We start from the raw sequence: 13,726 nt of genomic DNA on the forward strand, positions 1-13,726 counted from the left end.
TTACATATCGCGGGCGCCCGAGTCACACAAACTTAACAAATTAGCTGTACATTTTCTAAATTATTGCATGTCATGTTTAGAAAGCTTGATACCAAGTTGTTAGTTTTATGGTTATCCTCCTTTCCTGAGTTTTGCATGTGCTCTATGTAGATGCCGAGTAGCAGCGACGACACTCATGCTTCAAGCGATGTATCTTCATCTGATTCGGACAACCCTAGGTCTTCAGCAGATTGTGAGGGATCAAGTAATCTTGAACGGGATAGAGCTGCAGCAATTACCCTTCCGATCAAGACACAGAGGAACGCTCCAAGGAAGCCCACACACCAGCCTAAAGGTGTATATGAAGTAACCGAGATTGATTTAAAGTATTGGGCTCCAACTAAACTAGATAAAGCACGCATGAGGTTCAGGAGTGTGTGTGGATTTGTTGGCAGGGCAAGGCTCAACATTAATCTGCTGGGGTTTCAGAAGGCTAACACAGAAACACAGCGAAGGATAGTCCAGGAGATCATGGATCACTTCAATGTTCCAGAGCAGTGGAGAATGCAGGTGGAACACGCTGCACTGAAGAAGGCTAGGGATGCTTGGAGAAACTGGAAGCATGTGTTGTACAAGAAGTACTTGAGTGAAGGCAAGGACCCAATCCCTGCATACCCCCAAATTACAAAGGCAGACTGGGCAGAATTCAAAAGGGTCAGGGCAACTAAAGAGTTTGCTGAGAAGAGTTTCAAGCAATCGGAACTTCAGAAGAAGAACATACACCCCCACCATATGGGTGTGGTAGGATACTACGGCATGAAACTGATATGGGACTAGGAGGACAAAGAAGCAGTAGCGACGGGTGGGAATCCGGCCTTTAGCGAAATCAGGGGCAAACGCGCCAGAGACTACTTGCAAGCACGTGCAAAGAGGCGTGATGACGAAACTTATTACTTTGAAAACTCACGTGACGCCAAACTGTATCAAGTAATGTTAGAGGCTTCCAAGATCCCTGGAAGGTTCTACAGGAACTCAGGGCCATGTGACATTCTATCCGTTGCTCTGGAAACAAAAGAGCCCCCTGGCCATGCAAGGGGTATAGGTGTTAATGTCCCGCACAAGAGGGCTTTCACACTCAGCAAAGAAGAGAGGCTCAGCATGGGAAAAAGCAAGGAGTGAAATGAAGCAGAATGCATTGTATGAAAGGTTGAGGAAGGAGATTTATCCGGCTCTTCGAAAGGATGTTGAGGAGTCAATGGTGATGCAGAAGACTCTAACACTGACAGATAGCCAGCAGATGGGAGGGGAGGCGGGCATGGAAGATGCTGCTTATTGCGCGACAACACTACACAAGAGTAGTTGTGCATCAGCTGACCCCAGCGACACTGAGACTGCAGCTGCTCGTGATGATGCTATATCTGATCTATCTAGAATGAAAGACAGACTGAAGGGCATGCTTCCACATTATGAAGATACATTAAAATGTGCAACAGCCTGGGTTTACCCACCCTTCTTGGAAGATGGCCTCTTGTTGGACAATGTGCCATTGAAGCCGGGCTGTGTGAAGTGCTACGTGACTGAAGTAAAGCCTAGATTCAATGAATTTGCCCTGAAGAATGTCCTATGAGACTTCGATGAGCAAAGGACCTTGGGAGAAACACTGTTACATCACATCCAGTGGCCACGAAAGGAAATAGAGTTCATCGATGAGATCCCTGAAGCCCCGCCAAGAGCAACCACTGTCGCCCCTCAACCGGTGACGCTCTCCTTGCCACAGCAGCTCTCGCGAGCTGATGCATCAACCTGTGATCAGTCGGCCCAACTTTGTGGCGTACAGGCCATGTCATCCTCGGCCCCAAAGTAGCCAGTGGCAAGGCCTACAACTGCTAAAGACGCACCACCGGTTCAGATGCCGGCCGCTGAAGCAGCGGGGGGAGACCCAGCTGCAGCACATGCTCAGCAGACCAACCTGGTGGAACAGACTGCTAAGCAGTCTGATGCTTTGGAACCGCCTGCTAAGCAGTCTATAGGTCCAGAACTGACTGCTCATCAGTCCGTCGGTCCGCAATCGTGTGATCAGCATACCAATGCGTCAGCACTTCCTGCTCAGCAAACCAACGCGTTGGCACGGCCTCCTCAGTACACCGACAAGTTGGCACCACCTGCGCAGAAACCCGACATAGCTTCAATGCATGGTCAGCAGTCCAATGCCTCTCCTCCTACAGCCCAGTAGTCCGTCATAGCAGCACCGCCAGCTCAGCGGTCTGGCATAGATAAACCGTCTACTAAGCACTCCGTCCAAGCTTCACTGCCTGCTCGGCAGTCTACCTTGCAGGCAACCACATGTTCTGTTGGGGAACCTAGTAATTTCAACAATTTTTCCTACGCACATGCAAGATCATGGTGATGCATAGCAACGAGAGGGGAGAGTGTTGTCCACGTACCCTCGTAGACCGACAGCGGAAGCGTTATCACAACGCGGTTGATGTAGTCGTACGTCTTCACGATCTGACCGATCAAGTACCGAACGTAGGGCACCTCCGAGTTCTACACACGTTCAGCTCGATGACGTCCCTCGAACTCTGATCCAGCCGAGTGTTGAGGGAGAGTTTCGTCAGCACGACGGCGTGGTGACGATGATGATGTTCCACCGACGCAGGGCTTCGCCAAAGCTCCGCAACGGTATTATCGAGGTGTAATATGGTGGAGGGGGGCACCGCACACGGCTAAGAGATCTCAAGGATCAATTGTTGTGTCTCTGGGGTGCCCCCCTGCCCCCGTATATAAAGGAGCAAGGGGAAGGCAGCCGGCCAAGGGGAGAGGCGCGCCATAGGGGGGGAGTCCTACTCCCACCGGGAGTAGGACTCCTCCTTTCCTTGTGGGAGTAGGAGAAGGGAAGGGGGAAGGAGAAAGAAGGAAGGGTGCGCCCCCCTTCCCTAGTCCAATTCGGACCAGACCATGGGGAGGGGTGCGGCCACTTTTTGAGGCCTTTCTCTCCTTTCCCGTATGGCCCATTAAGGCCCAATACGAATTCCTGTAACTCTCCGGTATTTCGAAAAATACCCGAATCACTCGGAACCTTTCCGAAGTCCGAATATAGTCGTCCAATATATCGATTTTTACGTCTCGACCATTTCGAGACTCCTCGTTATATCCCCGGTCTCATCCGGGACTCCGAACTCCTTAGGTACATCAAAACTCAATAAAACTGCCATCGTAACGTTAAGCGTGCGGACCCTACAGGTTCGAGAACTATGTAGACATGACCGAGACACGTCTCCAGTCAATAACCAATAGCGGGACCTGGATGCCCATATTGGCTCCCACATATTCTACGAAGATCTTTATCGGTCAGACCGCATAACAACATACGTTGTTCCCTTTGTCACCGGTATGTTACTTGCCCGAGATTTGATCGTCGGTATCTCGATACCTAGTTCAATCTCGTTACCGGCAAGTCTCTTTACTCATTCCGTAACACATCATCCCGCAACTAACTCATTAGTCACAATGCTTGCAAGGCTTATAGTGATGTGCATTACCGAATGGGCCCAGAGATACCTCTCCGACAATTGGAGTGACAAATCCTAATCTCGAAATACGCCAACCCAACAAGTACCTTTGAAGACACCTGCAGAGCACCTTTATAATCACCCATTTACGTTGTGACGTTTGGTAGCACACAAAGTGTTCCTCCGGTAAACGGGAGTTGCATAGTCTCATAGTCATAGGAACATGTATAAGTCATGAAGAAAGCAATAGCAACATACTAAACGATCGATTGCTAAGCTAACGGAATGGGTCAAGTCAATCACGTCATTCTCCTAATGAGGTGATCTCGTTAATCAAATGACAACTTATGTCTATGGCTAGGAAACATAACCATTTTTGATTAACGAGCTAGTCAAGTAGAGGCATACTAGTGACACTCTGTTTGTCTATATATTCACACATGTATTATGTTTCCGGTTAATACAATTCTAGCATGAATAATAAACATTTATCATGATACAAGGAAATAAATAATACTTTATTATTGCCTCTAGGGCATATTTCCTTCATGTTCTACCAGAAATGCTTCAATACCAAGAAGGAAGTGGCCAAAAAGGCTAGTCCCCCGAGGAAGCGCAGCGGGAAAGTGAAGAGGAAAGAGAACGATTGCCTCTTACTTAAAGCACTCATCGCCCAGAGCCAAATTAACAGCAGCTTGTTCGAATCGGGGAGTAATATTATTTCTGACGCCATGGATGATGAAGAAGTACGTTTGTTGCTTGCTAAAAGTAAAGCAGACATACTTCAAGCACGCTATTACGTCCATGGCCAGCCATTTCTTGTTGGCGAATACTTTGATGAGTGCAACTCCAGTTGCCGCGAGATACATGAATATTGCATGGATCTAATGTCAGCAAGTCAGCATGGTTTGCTAGTCCACTACAACAGAGATCATTTCCAACACGATGCTGGTTCCATCGATGTGAGTTTCGAGGACTTACATCTCTTTTTCAACTTCAACATGCTCGATGCCACTCTTGTTAGATGCCTGATTTTGTAAGTACTTAACAAACTCTGATCAACTTCTCCATACAAGGTTATAAATGATAAACAACTAACTGCATTTTATTCCTCTCAGGGGATTGAACGCGCAGAGAAGAAAAAGGGAGAGGGTGTATTTCATAGATCTTGAATTAGCAAATGGCACAACAATACATGGTAAGGACCTATGGGACTGGGCCGTTAACATGGTCGTCCGTCTCTTCGAAAACACGTCCCATGCAGAATCATTTCTCTGGCCATATCATGAACGGTATGTCAAGTAAACAACCACGCATAAACTTATTGTCTTTCAGATTTCGACATAATTCGTAAGTTCATGGCTTTCTTAATATGTAGCAATCACTGGATATTGGTATTCATTGTTTCAAACAAGAACACAGTTTACTACATCGATTCTCTCAGAGAGTCAACAAACGCTCGGGATCTGACGCATCTTCAGCAATTCATGGATAGGTATTGAATTCTATGATGTTGAAATTAATTTGCATTCATATCTGGTTCAATAATTGATGTTGTCAAAATTCATCATCATTTGTAGTGTGCTCTCATTGTGGAAAACTAAACCAGGGAACCTGTTCAAGAGGGGACTACCTCTGCAGCACGAGATCGTTTCTCCGATAACACACCGAAATCCGTTATTTTTGGAAAATTTATCCAACAGTCTGCAAATACCTTTCCTTACGCTAGTCAAATGTTCAAGCTTCTAAATAAACCTCTTTCTATTTTGTCCAAGGAAAAAATAATACATCTAACACCGGTTAGGTTGTTCCTAACAGGACAAATACATGACTAATTTTGTACAAAAAAAATTAGTGTCGTCAGCAAGAAGCAGGGACCAACCTTTGTGGATACTATGTTTGCACACACATGATCTCCATCTGCAGATCTGCTGATAGTTGTGACGATCCTCGCGAATTAGTACCAGTAAGTCTATCTTAATTAATATCTTCTACTCCACTCATATGGCACATTCTGATCTTAAAAATACTGCAGCTCATCTTAAAACCGAGGACCCCTGAACCGCTCCCGGCTGGTGAATTGCTGATGGTTCACAGATTTATCAGCGACTTCTTCCTGGATCACTACATCAATCCCACTAGTGATAATGAAGATTTCAGCATGCCTTCTCCTGAAACATTGAGTAAGAGTTAGCCGCTAAACATATACGCATGGATCCATTGTTTTCCATCTAATGAGGTCTTCATATTTCGTACACTATGATTAATTAGGTAATGCATATATGTGTGGACAAATCATTGAAATTTAGCTACCATATGTTCAATTGCAATTGTTGCGAAATCTGATGAATGTTCTTCCTGTGGACACTATTTGCTCAATTGAATATTGTGGCGAATTTGCTTTTTGCGTGCCAATTCAAAATGGGATATTTTTGTTTATTTGTTCAATTGAATATTGTGGCGAATTCACTTTTTGCGTGCCGATTCAAAATGTGATATTTTTGTTTATTTGTTCAATTGAATATTGTGGTGAATTTAATTTTTGCATGCCGATTCAAAATGGGATATTTTTGTTTTAACCTGGCAATTGCTCCACACGCGGTTCAACTAAATGAGTGTGTGCGATCCACATCGGAAAGCATACGTCAATCATAGCGGAACCATCAGTGATACATAGCAGATCGCAAACGATTTGCAGCGCTACTACGTGTGCGTAGGGTCTCGAGAACCGTTTGTGATATCGCGTTATCGCACATGAGAACTCGGAGTAAACCGTGCCCAATGTAAAATACAATCTCACTCGTAATTTTTTCAGGAAACGTGTGGGATCCCAAACGAAAAGCACACGTCATTCTTGCGGCAACAGTCGGTGATACCCAACAAATCACAAACGGTCTGCAGCACTTGTATGTGTGCGAAGGGGCTCCTGGACCATTTGTGATAGAACATTATCGCAGACGGTAATTGTTGGGAAACGTGTGCGATGGAGTCTTTCATGGCAGACGGGTTACGCAGAAAACTCGTGTGCGGTGGGGCACAAATCGCACACAGTTCATATGTTGGCCCGTGTGCCTTACATACTGTTTCCCAAACGGTTCATTACGACAGACCGTATGGTTTCACTACGTCATTAGAAACGTTTAATCACCGATACCACATGTGCGAAAGAATTTAGTGTGTGCTGCATCGCGCACGGTTACATTTTGGAAGGCCTCTGGATCACTGCTCCATATCCCCGACGGTTTCTGGGTCGTGTGGGAAGGACACCCTATCGCCCACATTCACTTGGCAACAGTCCCAAATGCCGTCGCGGAAAGGGGTTAAAAACTATTTGTATAGCACCAACGCACACCAGTGCTTGTTGATGTTGAGCTTGTTGGTGAGGCGTTATACTTGACACTCGATCTTGGAACGTGTTTCTTCATGCATCTTCTTGAGGTAGGTGGCTCTTGTGCTAGCGTCCATGTTCGCTCGTTCTTGTAGCGATAGAGGAAGGATGTCCAACAGCGACAAAGGGTTGAAGCCGTAGACAACCTCGAAGGGGGACTTGCTGGTGGTAGAGTGTCCTGCACGGTTGTAGGCGTACTCGGCGATGGGTAAGCACTCCTCCCACTCCTTGATGTTCTTCTTGATCAACACGCGTAGGAAAGTGGTGAGCGTCCGGTTGGTGACTTCCGTTTGGCCATCGATTTGAGGATGATACGCCGTGGAGAAGAGTAGCTTGATTCCGAGCTTGGCGCATAACGTCTTCCAAAAGTAGCTTAAGAACTTGACATCTCGGTCCGACACAATTGTCTTTGGCACTCCGTGTAACCTCAAGATTTCCCTACAAAAAAGATTTGGAACATGTGAAGCATCATCTATCTTATTGCATGGGATAAAATGAGCCATTTTAGAGAATCGGTCCACAACAAAATATACAGAGTCCTTGCTATTTTGAGTCCTAGGTAACCCAAGCACAAAATCCATGCTAATATCTTCCCAAGGTTGATGTGGAATAGGTAGTGGTATATGTAAACCATGGGATTGAGATTGTGACTTAGCTTTGCGACATGTAGAGCACCGATTGGTGAAGCGTGAGACATCGCGGAACATCTTGGGCCAAAAGTAGTTCTTGGAGGGCGTGGCAAAAGTCTTCTCGCGTCCAAAGTGTCCCATGAGTCCGCATCCATGAGCCTCTTGCAAAAGTAACAAACGAAGAGAAGACTCGGGGATGCATAGTTTGTTAGCTCTCATTTGATAACCATCTTTCATATAATATCGTTCCCAAGATGTATGCATCACACACTTAGCAAAATTCACATTGAGCTCATACAAATCTTTGATATGATCAAATCCAACAACATTCAATTCAAGTTGAGTAATTAACATGCATTTGCGGGAAAGAGCATTCGCCACAACATTCTCTTTTCCCTTAATGTACTTGATCACATAGGGGAAAGATTCAATAAATTCACTCCATTTAGCATGTCGTTTATTCAACTTGGTTTGTCCTTTAAGGTACTTAAGTGTCTCATGATCCGTATGTTTGACAAACTCATGTGGGCGAAGATAGTGCTCCCAAACATGTAACACATGCACTAAGGCATACAATTCTTTGTCATAGATGGGATAGTTAAGTTGAGCACCAGAGAGTTTTTCACTAAAATATGCAATGGCTCTCTTTTCTTGCATCAAAACACCACCAATTCCATTACCACTAGCATCACAATGAACCTCAAAAGTTTTTTCAAAGTTAGGCAAAGCAAGAATCAGAGCATGAGTAAGCAAGGATTTGAGCTCATCAAATGCGGTAGATTGCAAAGGTCCCTAAACAAAGGGTGTATTTTTCTTACTCAAGGAATGCAACGGTGCGGCAATAGTGCTAAAGTCTTTCACAAAGCGACGATATAAACCCTCAAGCCAAGAAAACTACGCACTTGTTGCAAATTTGTGGGTTGTGGCCAAGTTTTAATTGCTTCAATTTTAGATTCATCAACATGGACATCCTTTAAAGAAACAACGAAACGCAAGAAAACAAGCTTTTCAATTCCAAAGGTGCATCTTTTCATGTTAGCATAACGACGTTCCTTGCGAAGAGTTTGCAAAATGGCCCTAACATGATTTACATGATCTTTGATGGATTTGCTAAAAACAAGTACGTCGTCAAAGTAGACCACAACAAACACTCCAATGTATGGACGAAACATGAAATGCATAAGACGCATGAAAGTACCGGGAGCTTCTGATAAACCCATAGGCATAACTAACCACTCGTATAAGGCAAATTTAGTTTTGAAAGTGGTTTCCATTCATCACCTTCTTGTATGCGGATTTGATATTTGTAACCACTTTTGAGATCAATTTTTGAGAAAATAGTGGCACTGCTTAGCTCATCTAGCATATCATCAAGGCGAGGTATGGGATGCCTATATCAAACGGTGATAGCATTGATGGGTCTAAAATCGGAGCACATGCGAAAACTACCATCTTGCTTAGGCACAAGGATAATCGGAACAGCACAAGGACTTAAACTTTCACGTACATGACCGTTGTCGATGAGTTCTTGTACTTGCCGTTGGATCTTCTTAATTTCTTCGGGGTTGACGCGGTATGGAGCCTTGTTAGGAAGAGGTGCTCCGGGGATGAGGTCGATCCGATGTTCAATGCCACGTAGAGGAGGAAGACCGGGAGGTAGCTCATGGGGAAAGACATCCGCGAATTCCTGCAACAAGTTAGAGAACACTAGAGGAAGTGGATTAGGAGTGTTAGTTTTTGCCACCTCATCTTTTCATAGGAGGACATAGTGGATGACACTAGATGGGTTCTCATATCTCTCTTTTTGTGGCTAGGAGTACTAAGTTTTTCTCTCTTGGCGAAGAGTCGCTCAATTTGGGCTTATGGTGCTCACTTTCTTTATGGTGGTTCACTCTCTCACTAGTATCTCCATGATGGGTGGAAGCTTGCTTGTCGACGATCACTTGGCTTGGTGACATTGGTCGTAGCACGTACTTCGTGCCCTTCACCTTGAAGCTAAAGTGGTTAGTTCTTCCGTTGTGGATGATACGCGGTCAAATTGCCAAGGTCTTCCCAAAAGAAGATGGCACACGAACATAGGAACCACGTCACACTCCAAGGTGTCCTCATAGGCGCCGATCTTGAAGGAAACTTGCACTGTATGCTCCACTTGAATAGTGCCGGAGTCGCTTAGCCATTGCACCTTGTAGGGACGAGGATGCTTCTTCTTGACCAATTGCAGCTTGTAACATAGCTCTTCACTTGCCAAGTTGTGACAACTTCCTCCGTCGATGATGACTTTCATGGAACGCCCATTGATGTCGGCCTTGGTGTGGAAGATGTGGCACTGTTGGTCTTCTTGTTGATGGTGTTGGAGCATCAAGACCTTGGAGACCACGAGAGAGGGACTTGAGTCATTGTCACAATAGACTTGATCATCTTCATCTTCATTCACACGCCGGTGCATGGCCACGTGCTCAAGGGCTTCCATTTCTTCTTCACTCATCGAGTCGTATGTGCCATCATCGTTGAATATCATGGTTCGCTTGTTGGTGCATTCGAAGGACTTGTGTCCTCGGCCACCACATGTGAAGCACTTGAGAGAACTTGTCTTGACGGGGTCATTCAGTGGTGCCGAAGATGAGGGAGTCTTGGATTTGTAGGTGCTTGCCGGAGGACAAGTCGAGGAAGGCGTAACTTGCTTGTAACTTGACTTGTCGCCGGTACTTGGTGATGCTCTAGTTGAGGTAGGAGGTGCCGAAGTCTCGGGAGCTTGAGAATAGGAGCCATAGGTCTTGGACGAGTACTTGGCGTCTTTGAAGTCATATTGCACTTGTTGCTCGGCCTTGGTCGGTTGATGAACTAGCTCGAGAAGGTTGGAGTATGGTTGGAAGTCGGCAATCCGCTTGATTGGGTGGCTGAGGCCGTTCAAGAAGCGTGCCATAGTTTGCTCGTCATCTTCCTTGACATTGGCTCATATCATGGCAACCTCCATTTCTTGGTAGTATTCTTCCACCGTCTTCGTGCCTTGCTTGAGGAGTTGCAACTTCTTGAAGAGATCACGGGTGTAGTGTGTAGGCACGAAGCGAGCTCTCATGACATCCTTCACTTCCGTCCAAGTTGTGATTGGTGGTTCGCCTCTTGTTTGTCGTCGCTCGATCACTTGTTCCCACCAAATGAGGACGTAGTCTTGAAACTCAAGGGAGGCCATGGCGATCTTATTTTCCTTGTCGTAGTTGTGAAGACGGAATATCTTGTCCACCTTCAAGGCCCATGAGAGATATTCTTCGGGGTCATTGCTTCCGGAGAACTTGGGCATGGTGAACTTGAGCTTGCCATAGCAGAGTTCTTCATCATAGTGGCGGTTTTGATATCGCTCTTGTCGTGGAGGAAGGTCCTCAAATGCTCGTTCCTCAAGATGTCGCTCTTGGCGTGGAGGAGGGTCTTGAAGCACTTGTTCCACTTGGTGTCGTTCTTGTCGTGGAGGTGGACGAGGAATATGCGCTTGGTTTCGCCTTTCTTGTTGCTCTTCGCGTTGGGCTTCTTCCACTTGTCGTGCTTGACGAAGTGCTTCCTCTAGTTCACGCACTTGGCGGTTACGCTCGTCGACGGCTCTAGTGGCCTCGCGGAGTGCGCGTTGTGCTCTGAGTGCTTGTGCTTGACAGATGGCTTCATCATCTTGAGGTTCTTGACGTTGCACTTGGGGAGGTATTTGTCGGCGTTCTGGGAACGGGGGTCCCCAGACTTGCCTGCCTGCAGCCCAAGGCGTGGCTCCACTAATGGCCTGGTACGGCCCATCTTCACCAGCAAACACTCAAGACCCTCGCGAGGGGCCAAGCCTCACGAGGCGGACAACACAAGACCTCCTCAGGGGCAGCCACACTAGGCTGGATTGCGAGGAGCGGAGAGATCAAGGCGAGGGGCGCCTCGTGAGGTTCCCGTGACGTGAGCCATGACGACCAAGGCCAGGCGGGCTCCAACGGGCGCAGAGTACTGGTTTCCTCTTTGGTGCTAAAGGGGCGGGCGCAGCCAAGGAGTCCCGAGGCATCGGGCAAAGGTTTCCAAATCGGTGCAATGAGACCAAGACCAGCAGGACGGCAGGACGGAGGTCATCGCGGAGCCCACGACGGCGTCACCACTAGAGCCTTTGGCAGGCGAAGACCACCTTTTGTCAGGATAGCTTGTACTAGTTGTCCCCCTTCAAATTGGCCGTTGTGGGATCCCTTCCCGCCTAAACATTTGGGAAGAGGACCAGGGCCTCTATAAATAGGACTAGCCACCACCATAGGAGGCAACTGATCTTGGATCGGATCCATTCCATCCTCACATGCACCAGCTCACCGAGCTCAAGAACACCTCTCCTCAGGAGGCTGTTCTTCCCTTGTACTTGTTCATCCTCAGCCTATGAGGCATCCACCACACCACACTGGAGTAGGGTATTACACCACATCGGTGGCACGAACCAGTATAAACTCTTGTGTCCCCGGTTCCTCGGGTTCGGTGAGCTAGGCTTTGAGATCGCGGTGAGAGTGTGAGCTAAGGGGAGAGAGATCTTCGTGCGCACCCCAGAGTCCGAACCTCAAGGGTTTTGCCGGAACCTGTAATCTGACATTTGGCGCGCTAGGTAGGGGGGCGATGAAGCCTTTCTTCCGTCGATCCACGCTCCACTGCCACCGCATCCATGGCCGACGCTCACCGGGCACGAGCTGAGCGCCGGGCCGCCCGTGTCGCCCAGACGTCTCCTGTCGGCGGGCCTCCCCGTCGTTCTCCATCACCCGCCGCCAATGCCGCCGCCGGACCGGCTGGAAACGAGCAGCAAGCATCATCGCTGCACCCCTCTGTGCGGCAGGACGGCCGCACCGCCACCCCATCGCTGACTCCGGCCGGCTCATCGTCCCACGCTCGTCGCGCGCCCACGGACGCGCAGGCCGCGCTGCTCATGGCACACGAGCTCTTGCGCTACCGCCCGGTCAACGACCTCTACGAGGATTGGTAGGACCGCATCGCCGAGCTCGTCGGCGCCGCTGGGGGCTCCCCCATACCGTCTCTCTCGCCGCCTCGCCCTCCTCCAGCCGCGGGTGCCGTAGCCAATGGAGCACCTCCACCACCTCCGCACCAAGACGGCGCCCTGGCACCAAGACGCACGGTCCCTCGGCGCGACCCGTCGCGCCGGGCGCCCGCGCGCGAAAAAGGAAGCTGCCAAGAAAAGTTCCCCGACTACAAGAAAACGCTCCTGCACTCCCGGCGCCACCATGTCAAGACCGCGTGCCGCCTGCGGCGACGGTGCGCGGGCATCAAGACCAAGCTCCGCCCCTGCGACGGGCCCCGGTGGCCACAGGAGGCTGCCGTGCCTTCACTCCGGAGCTACGTAGTGATACGTCTCCAACGTATCTATAATTTTTTATTGTTCCATGCTATTATATTACCCGTTTTGGATGTTTATGGGCTTTATTATACACTTTTATATTATTTTTGGGACTAACCTATTAACCGGAGGCCCGGCCCAAAATGTTGTTTTCTTGCCTATTTCAGTGTTTTGAAGAAAAGGAATATCAAACGGAGTCCAAATGGAATGAAACCTTCGGGAGAGTTATTTTTGGAACAGAAGCAATCCAGGAGACTTGGAGTATACGTCAGGGAAGCAACGAGGAAGCCACGAGGCAGGGAGGCGCGCCCTACCCCCCTGGGCGCGCCCCCACCCTCGTGGGCCCCTCGTGGCTCCCCTGACCGACTTCTTTCGCCTATATATATCCATATACCCGAAAAACATCGGGGAACATAATAGATCAGGAGTTCCGCCGCCGCAAGCCTCTGTAGCCACCAAAAACCAATCGCAACCCTGTTCCGGCACCCTGCCGGAGGGGGATCCCTCACCGGTGGCCATCTTCATCATCCCGGTGCTCTCCATGACGAGGAGGGAGTAGTTCACCTTCGGGGTTGAGGGTATGTACCAGTAGCTATGTGTTTGATCTCTCTCTCTCATGTTCTTGAGGTGGTACAATCTTGATGTATCGCGAGCTTTGCTATTATAGTTGGATCTTATGATGTTTCTCCCCCTCTACTCTCTTGTAATGGATTGAGTTTTCCCTTTGAAGTTATCTTATCGGATTGAGTCTTTAAGGATTTGAGAACACTTGATGTATGTCTTGCATGTGCTTATCTATGGTGACAATGGGATATCACGTGATCTACTTGATGTATGTTTTGGTGATCAACTTGCGGGTTCCATGACCTCGTGA

The sequence above is a fragment of the Aegilops tauschii genome, chromosome 2 (genome assembly GCF_002575655.3).
Source record: "Aegilops tauschii subsp. strangulata cultivar AL8/78 chromosome 2, Aet v6.0, whole genome shotgun sequence".
Lineage (NCBI taxonomy): Eukaryota > Viridiplantae > Streptophyta > Magnoliopsida > Poales > Poaceae > Aegilops > Aegilops tauschii.